This window comes from Arachis hypogaea, chromosome 4 (genome assembly GCF_003086295.3).
Source record: "Arachis hypogaea cultivar Tifrunner chromosome 4, arahy.Tifrunner.gnm2.J5K5, whole genome shotgun sequence".
Lineage (NCBI taxonomy): Eukaryota > Viridiplantae > Streptophyta > Magnoliopsida > Fabales > Fabaceae > Arachis > Arachis hypogaea.
Genome location: NC_092039.1, coordinates 81081885 through 81090943, shown reverse-complemented (window position 1 = coordinate 81090943; position 9059 = coordinate 81081885). Strand labels below are relative to the sequence as shown.

General features: G+C 41.5%; 1 non-coding gene across 1 annotated transcript; it reads left to right on the top strand.

Moving 5' to 3' along the window:
• Positions 1 to 8438: 8438 nt before the first annotated feature.
• On the top strand, positions 8439 to 8546 carry LOC112798658 (small nucleolar RNA R71). The gene has a single exon (XR_003200260.1). It is a non-coding gene; the product is annotated as a small nucleolar RNA R71 (small nucleolar RNA).
• The last annotated feature ends 513 nt before the right edge of the window (positions 8547 to 9059 follow it).

Sequence of the window (9059 nt, the reverse complement as noted above, 5' to 3'; positions counted from 1 at the left end):
ATAGGCTTGGGCTACCCTTGGATTCGGGTCGTGTTCCTCTGTTTGGGCCCTTTATTAAGCTCTCCTGGTAGTTTGGCCAAGCTCTTTGAGAAGAGGTCAGATTGTCCTTGACCTGAAGAGGTCGGTTGCTTTGTCGGTAGAACATCCCAGGTCGGATAGCTCGACCCAAGGTATGAACAGTGCCCCTGCTCGAGCTCGGTCTTCCTTTTGAGGTTGAGTCTTAGTCTGTAGGACTTCGGACCTTCTCGGGTGAAGCCAAACTCGAGCATTTTGTCGATTTCTTTTTTTTTTGTAGAGTTCCCCTTTGAATGCGGAACATTTCTTTTGAATTTTATTCTTTTGAAAACGCGCGTCTCCCTGCTTTGGGAATGCGCAAGGGTTTAATAACCTCATTAATTCTTTTAATGCTCCGTCTCTTCGTTCGTTTTGAACTTTTTCACAAAACGGTTTCTCTTCTCTTGCTTCTTTGCTGTAACTTCCCCTTTTCTTTCTCCCTTTCTGTTTTCATATGAAATTTGCATTTTTGCGTTTCTCTTGTGACGTCTCTTGGTAATTATTGATGCTTTTGCTTCGAGGAACGTCTTTCGTCACTTCGCCTTTCAGCCTTTCCAAGCTTTTCTCCTTTCTCTAGGTTGGTTCTACTTTCTTCTCCCTTACTTCTTTCGTTGCTTTACCTTCGATTTTTGATAAAGCTTTGATTTTTAAATACATGCTGAAAAGTTTGATCCTTTTCGTATCACTGTGCGCCTGCTTGTTTATTGTTCGGGGGTTTTTTCTTGCTTTTGAGATGGTCCCTCTCTATTCTAGGGTTCATACTGCTTGTTTTTCTTCTTTTGCGAACTACATGAACCTGCTTATTTTTCCAGAAGGTTGCTCCTTTGATGTTTGTCGTTATGCTGACAGCTTTCTTTGCTGATGAATCCCGTAAAAGAACTTTTTCTTTTGGTGGCTTATTTGATTTTCTTCGCGTTGTTTTGCTTTTTGTTTGTTGATATGCTAAGACTATGAATTTGGAAGGTAGCTATCTTGATGGCCTTCTGGTGGCAATGACTTTCTTTTTTCTTTTTGGGATGTTGCTTTCTGAGAAACAGTTTCTCTTTGTTCTTGCTGCGAGTTTTTGTTGGGACGTTAGCCTTGTAGATTTTCCTAAATCTTTGTTCCCTGATTGCCCCCAAAGGATGCCCCCTGGACCTTTTTGGTGTGGGTCCTGGGGTTTCCTTTTGCTACTTGTACTGTGTTGGACTGTGCTGGCTGAGTTGTTTTGGTTTCGTCTGAGATGTTTTTAGTAATCCAATCTCCTTTTCTTGTTTGTAGGACTAGTTGGCCATGTCTTCTCGCAAAAATATTGTAGAGACGTCCTCTAATGTTCTTGAGGGTATGTCTGATTGGTTGGATTCCCTTGTTTTGATGTGTGTTTCTGTGGTCAATGCTGAATTATGTGTGGAGCTTAGAAAACATCACCGTCTCTGTAAGAGTAGAGATCAAGAGAAGAATTATGAGTTGGTGGCACCTGACTCCGAGAAGAGGGTTTTCTTCCCTGTCCTGACCCAGGGGGAGCGCCTTTTCTTTTATGCTTACGACTATTTCTTCAGCCAATTGGACATCACTTTTCCCTTTACTTCATTTGGACCGACTTGTTGTGGTCGTGTAATGTAGCTCCGTCCCAGCTTCATCCAAACTCTTGGGGCTTTATTAAGATTTTTCAACTTCTTTGTCAAGAATTGAATGTTACCCCCTTCTCAAACTCTTTTCCTTTATTTGTTTGTTTTAACTAAGCCCGGGATTTCTTCAAAAAAGAAAGCCTCGTGGGTTTCTTTTAGATCTGCACATGGACATAAGGTTTTTACCATGTATGACGAGTCCTTTAGGGACTTCAAGAATTATTTTTTCAAGGTTCGAGCTGTTGAGGGAGCTCGTCCCTTTTTTCTAGAAGCGAATGGTGAGCCATCCTTCCCTTTGTATTGGCAGCAAAATGTAGTAGTATCCCGATATACGTGGAAAATGCTTGATGAGATCGAACAGGCCTTTGTGACGGTTTTGGAGGATCTTTGGGGGGAACCTCCTCATCTGGATACCAAAAAATCTTTGGGAGACCCCTCCCTCGTCCGAGATGCATTGGGTATTACTTTATATATACTATTTCTTGTTTTTTGCTTTTCTCCTTTTTTCTTAGTCTGTAAAACTGTTGTTTTTTATTTTCAGAGATGGCTGGTGCACGAAATTATGATCATCAATGATGCCATCAACATGGTACACTCACTTGCAATCTCAACTTTTTATTACAACTTCACACAACTAACCAGCAAGTGCACTGGGTCGTCCAAGTAATAAACCTTACGCGAGTAAGGGTCGATGCCACGGAGATTGTTGGTTTGAAGCAAGCTATGGTCATCTTATAAATCTCAGTCAGGCAGATTCAAATGGTTATGGAGGATTAATGATTAAAAGATAAATAAAACATAAAGTAAAGATAGAGATACTTATGTAATTCATTGGTGAGAATTTCAGATAAGCGTATGGAGATGCTTTGTCCCTTCCGTCTCTCTGCTTTCCTACTGTCTTCATCCAATCCTTCTTACTCCTTCCATGGCAAGCTTTATGTTGGGCATTACCGTTGTCAATGGCTACAGTCCCGTCCTCTCAGTGAAAATGTTGAACGCGCTCTGTCACAGCACGGCTATTCAGCTGTCGGTTCTCGATCATGTCGGAATAGAATCCAGTGATTCTTTTGCGTTTGTCACTAACGCCCCACAATCGCGAGTTTGAAGCTTGTCACAGTCATTCAATCCTTGAATCCTACTCAGAATACCACAGACAAGGTTTAGACCTTCTGGATTCTCTTGAATGCCGCCATCAATTCTAGCTTATACCACGAAGATTCCGATTAAGGGATCCAAGAGATATCCACTCAATCTAAGGTAGAACGGAGGTGGTTGTCAGGAACACGTTCATAGGTGAGAATGATGATGAGTGTCACGGATCATCACATTCATCAAGTTGAAGAACAAGTGATATCTTAGAACAAGAACAAGCTGAATTGAATAGAAGAACAATAGTAATTGCATTGATACTCGAGGTACAGCAGAGCTCCACACCTTAATCTATGGTGTGTAGAAACTCCACCGTTGAAAATACATAAGTGATAATGGTGGTCATTGGCTTCGACCCCAGAGAGGGAACCAGAAGAACCAAGATCTGATCTAAGATCTAAAGTGATCAAAAGATGAAAATACAATAGCAAAAGGTCCTATTTGTAGAGAACTAGTAGCTTAGGGTTTACAAAGATGAGTAAATGACATAAAAATCCACTTTCGGGCCCACTTGGTGTGTGCTTGGGCTGAGCATTGAAGTATTTTCGTGTAGAGACTCTTCTTGGAGTTAAACTCCAGCTTTTATGTCAGTTTGGGCGTTTAACTCCCATTCTTGTGCCAGTTCCGGCGTTTTACGCCAAAATTCTTGAGCTGACTTGGAATGCCTATTTAGGCCATCAAATCTCGGGCAAAGTATGGACTATTATATATTGCTGGAAAGCCCAGGATGTCTACGTTCCAACGCAGTTGAGAGCGCGCCAATTGGGCTTCTGTAGCTCTAGAAAATCCACTTAGAGTGCAGGGAGGTCAGAATCCAACAACATCTGCAGTCCTTTTCAACCTCTGAATCAGATTTTTGCTCAGGTCCCTCAATTTCAGCCAGAAAATACCTTAAATCATAGAAAAACACACAAACTCATAGTAAAGTCTAGAAAAGTGAATTTTAACTAAAAACTAATAAAAATATAATAAAAACTAACTAAAACATACTAAAAACATACTGAAAACAATGCCAAAAAGCGTATAAATTATCCGCTCATCACAACACCAAACTTAAATTGTTGCTTGTCCCCAAGCAACTGACAATCAAATAAGTTAAAAAGAAGAGAATAGGCAATGAATTCCAAAAACATCTATGAAGATCAGTATTAATTAGATGAGCGGGGCTTTAGCTTTTTGCCTCTGAACAGTTTTGGCATCTCACTTTATCCTTTGAAATTCAGAATGATTGGCTTCTCTAGGAACTCAGAGTCCAGATAGTGTTATTGATTCTCCTAGTTAAGTGTGATGATTCTTGAACATAGCTACTTTTTGAGTCTTGGCCATGGCCCAAAGCACTCTGTCTTCCAGTATTACCACCGGATACATACATGCCACAGACACATAACTGGGTGAACCTTTTCAGATTGTGACTCAGCTTTGCTAGAGTCCCCACTTAGAGGTGTCCAGGATTCTTAAGCACACTCTTTTTGCCTTGGATCAAAACTTTATATTTTTTTTCTTTTTCCTCTCTTTCTTTCTCTTTCTCTTTTTTGTCGAATTTTTTTTTGTATTCACTGCATTTTCTTGCTTCAAGAATCATTTTTATGATTTTTCAGATCCTCAGTAACATGTCTCCTTTCTCATCATTCTTTCAAGAGCCAACATTCATGAACAACAAATTCAAAAGACATATGCACTGTTCAAGCATACATTCAGAAGTCAAAGTATTGCCACCACATCAAAATAATTAATCTGTTATAAAATTCAAAATTCATGCAATTCTTCTCTTTTTTAATTAAGAACATTTTTCATTTAAGAAAGGTGATGGATTCATAGGACATTCATAAATTTAAGGCATAGACACTAAGACACGAATGATCATAAGACACAAACATAGATAAACATAAGCATAATTTTCGAAAAACAGGAAAATAAGGAACAAGGAAGTTAAAGAATGGGTCCACCTTAGTGATGGCGGCTTGTTCTTCCTCTTGAAGATCTTATGGAGTGCTTGAGCTCCTCAATGTCTCTTCCTTGCCTTTGTTGCTCCTCTCTCATGATTCTTTGAGCTTCTTTAATTTCATGGAGGAGGATAGAATGTTCTTGGTGCTCCACCCTTAGTTGTCCCATGTTGGAACTCAATTCTCCTAGGGAGGTGTTGATTTGCTCCTAATAGTTTTGAGGAGGAAAATACATCCCTTAAGGCATCTCAGGGATTTCATGATGAGTGGGATCTCTTGTTTGCTCCATCCTTTTCTTAGTGATGGGCTTGTCCTCATCAATGAGGGTGTCTCCCTCTATGTCAATTCCAACTGAATAACAGAGATGACAAATGAGAGTAAGGCTAACCTTGCCAAGGTAGAGGACTTGTCCGCCAACATATAAAGTTCTTGGGATATAACCTCATGAACTTCTACTTCCTCTCCAATCATGATGCTATGAGTCATGATAGCCCGGTCTATAGTAACTTCGGACCGGTTGCTAGTGGGAATGATTGAGCGTTGGATAAACACCAACCATCCCCTAGCCACGGGCTTGAGGTCATGCCTTCTCAGTTGAACCGGATTCCCTCTTGAATCTCTCTTCCATTGAGCGCCCTCTTCACAAATGTCTATGAGGACTTGGTTCAACCTTTGATCAAAGTTGACCCTTCTAGTGTAAGGGTCAACTTTGATCATGGGCAAGTTGAATGCCAACCTTACATTTTCCGGACTAAAATCTAAGCATTTCCCCCGAACCATTGTAAGCCAATTCTTTGGGTCCGGGTTCACACTTTGATCATGGTTCTTGGTGATCCATGCATTAGGATAGAACTCTTGAACTATTAAGATTCCGATTTGTTGAATGGGGTTGGTAAGAACTTCCCAACCTCTTCTTCGGATCTCATGTCGGATCTCCGGATTTCACTCGTTTTGAGTTTGAAAGGGACCTCGGGGATCACCTTTTTCATGGCCACAACTTCATAGATGTGGTCTTGATGCACCCTTGAGATGAATCTCTCCATCTCCCATGACTCGGAGGTGGAAGCTTTTGCCTTCCCTTTCCTCTTTCTAGAGGTTTCTCCGGCCTTAGATGCCAAAAATGGTTATGGAAAAACAAAAAGCAATGCTTTTACCACACCAAACTTAGAAGGTTTGCTCCTCCTCGAGCAAAAGAAGGAAGAAGAGAGTAGAAGAAGAAGAAATAGAGGAGATGGAGATGGCTTTGTGGTTCGGACAAAGGGGAGAAGTAGTGTATAGGTTGTGTGAAAATGAAGGAGTGAAGATGGGTTTATATAAGAGTGGAGAGGGGGTGTATGGTTTGGCCATAATGGGTGGGTTTGGGAGGGAAAGTGGTTTGAATTTGAATGGTGAGGTAGGTGGGGTTTTATGAAGGATGGATGTGAGTGGTGAAAAGAATAGTGGGATTTGATAGGTGAGGGGTTTTTTGGAGAAGAGGTGTTAAGGTCATTGGTGAATGGGTAAAGAAGAGAGAGAGTGATGGGGTAGGTGGGGATCCTGTGGGGTCCACAGATTCTGAGGTGTCAAGGAAAATTCATCCCTGCACCAAATGGCGAGCAAAAATGCTTGTTTTTGCCAATTCTAGCGTTAAACGCCGGGCTGGTGCCTATTTCTGGCATTTAACGCCAGCTTCTTGCCCTTTCCTGGCGTTTAATGCCAGTCTGGTGCCCCTTTCTGGCGTTAAACGCCCAGAATGGTGCCAGACTGGGCGTTAAACGCCCATTTGCTGCCTTTACTGGCGTTTAAACGCCAGCAAGTTTTCCTCCAGGGTGTGCTGTTCTTCTTTCTGTTTTTCATTTTGTTTTTGCTTTTTCAATTGATTTTGTGACTTCCCATGATCATCAACCTATAGAAAACATAAAATAACAAAGGAAAAATAGATAAATATTAAATTGGGTTGCCTCCCAACAAGCGCTTCTTTAATGTTAGTAGCTTGACAGTGGGCTCTCATGGAGCCTCATAGATACTCAGAGCAATGTTGGAACCTCCCAACACCAAACTTAGAGTTTGAATGTGGGGGTTCAACACCAAACTTAGAGTTTGGTTGTGGTCTCCCAACACCAAACTTAGAGTTTGACTGTGGGGGCTCTATTTGACTCTGTTTTGAGAGAAGCTCTTCATGCTTCTTCTCCATGGTCACAGAGGGATATCCTTGAGCCTTAAACACAAGGGATTCTTCATTCGCTTGAATGATCAATTCTCCTCTATCAACATCAATCACAGCCTTTGCTGTGGCTAGGAAGGGTCTGCCAAGGATGATGGATTCATCCATGCACTTCCCAGTCTCTAGGACTATAAAATCAGCAGGGATGTAATGGTCTTCAACTTTTACCAGAACATCCTCTACAAGTCCATAAGCTTGTTTTCTTGAATTGTCTGCCATCTCTAGTGAGATTCTTGCAGCTTGTATCTCAAATATCCATAGCTTCTCCATTACAGAGAGTGGCATGAGGTTTATGCTTGACCCTAGGTCACACAGAGCTTTCTCAAAGGTCATGGTGCCTATGGTACAAGGTATTAAGAACTTCCCAGGGTCCTGTCTCTTTTGAGGTAATTTCTGCCTAGACAAGTCATCCAGTTCTTTGGTGAGCAAAGGGGGTTCATCCTCCCAAGTCTCATTACCAAATAACTTGTCATTTAGTTTCATGATTGCTCCAAGGTATTTAGCAACTTACTCTTCAGTGACATCTTCATCCTCTTCAGAGGAAGAATACTCATCAGAGCTCATGAATGGCAGAAGTAAATCCAATGGAATTTCTATGGTCTCAGTGTGAGCCTCAGATTCCCATGGTTCCTCATTAGGGAACTTATTGGAGGCCAGTGGACGTTCATTGAGGTCTTCCTCAGTGGCGTTCATTGCCTCTTCCTCCTCTCCAAATTTGGCCATGTTAATGGCCTTACACTCTCCTTTTGGATTCTCTTCTGTATTGCTTGGAAGAGTACTAGGAGGGAGTTCAGTAACTTTCTTACTCAGCTGACCCACTTGTGCCTCCAGGTTTCTAATGGAGGACCTTGTTTCAGTCATGAAACTTTGAGTGGTTTTGATTAGATCAGAGACCATGGTTGCTAAATCAGAGTGGCTCTGCTTCGAATTTTCTGTCTGTTACTGAGAAGATGATGGAAAAGGCTTGCCATTGCTAAACCTATTTCTTCCACCATTATTTTTGTTGAAACCTTGTTGAGGTCTCTGTTGATCCTTCCATGAGAGATTTGGATGATTTCTCCATGAAGGATTATAGGTGTTTCCATAGGGTTCTCCTATGTAATTCACCTCTTCCATTGAAGGGTTCTCAGGATTATAAGCTTCTTCTTCAGATGAAGCATCCTTAGTACTGCCTGGTGCAGCTTGCATTCCAGACAGACTTTGAGAAATTATATTGACTTGCTGAGTCAATATTTTGTTTTGAGCCAATATGGCATTCAGAGTATCAATCTCAAGAACTCCTTTCTTCTGATTCGTCCCATTGTTCACAGGATTCCTTTCAGAAGTGTACATGAATTGGTTATTTGCAACCATTTCAAAGAGTTCTTGAGCTTCTGCAGGCGTCTTCTTCAGATGAAGAGATCCTCCAGCAGAGCTGTCCAATGACATCTTGGACAGTTCAGACAGACCATCATAGAAGATACCTATGATGCTCCATTCAGAAAGCATGTCAGAGGGACACTTTCTGATCAATTGTTTGTATCTTTCCCAAGCTTCATAGAGGGATTCACCTTCCTTCTGTCTAAAGGTTTGGACTTCCACTCTAAGCTTACTTAATTTTTGAGGTGGAAAGAACTTTGCCAAGAAGGCATTGACTAGCTTTTCCCAAGAGTTCAGGCTTTCTTTAGGTTGTGAGTCCAACCATATCCTAGCTCTGTCTCTTACAGCAAAAGGGAATAGCATAAGTCTGTAGACCTTAGGGTCAACCCCATTGGTCTTGACAGTGTCACAGATTTGCAAGAATTCAGCTAAAAACAGATGAGGATCTTCCAATGGAAGTCCATGGAACTTGCAATTCTGTTGCATTAGAGAAACTAATTGAGGCTTAAGCTCAAAGTTGTTTGCTCCAATGGCAGGGATAGAGATGCTTCTCCCATAGAAATCGGGAGTAGGTGCAGTAAAGTCACCCAGCACCTTCCTTGCATTGTTGGCATTGTTGTTGTTTTCGGCTGCCATGTCTTCTTCTTGTTTGAAGATTCCTGTTAGGTCCTCTAGAGAGAGTAGTGCTTTAGCTTCTCTTAGCTTTCACTTCAAGGTCCTTTCAGGTTCAGGGTCAGCCTCAAC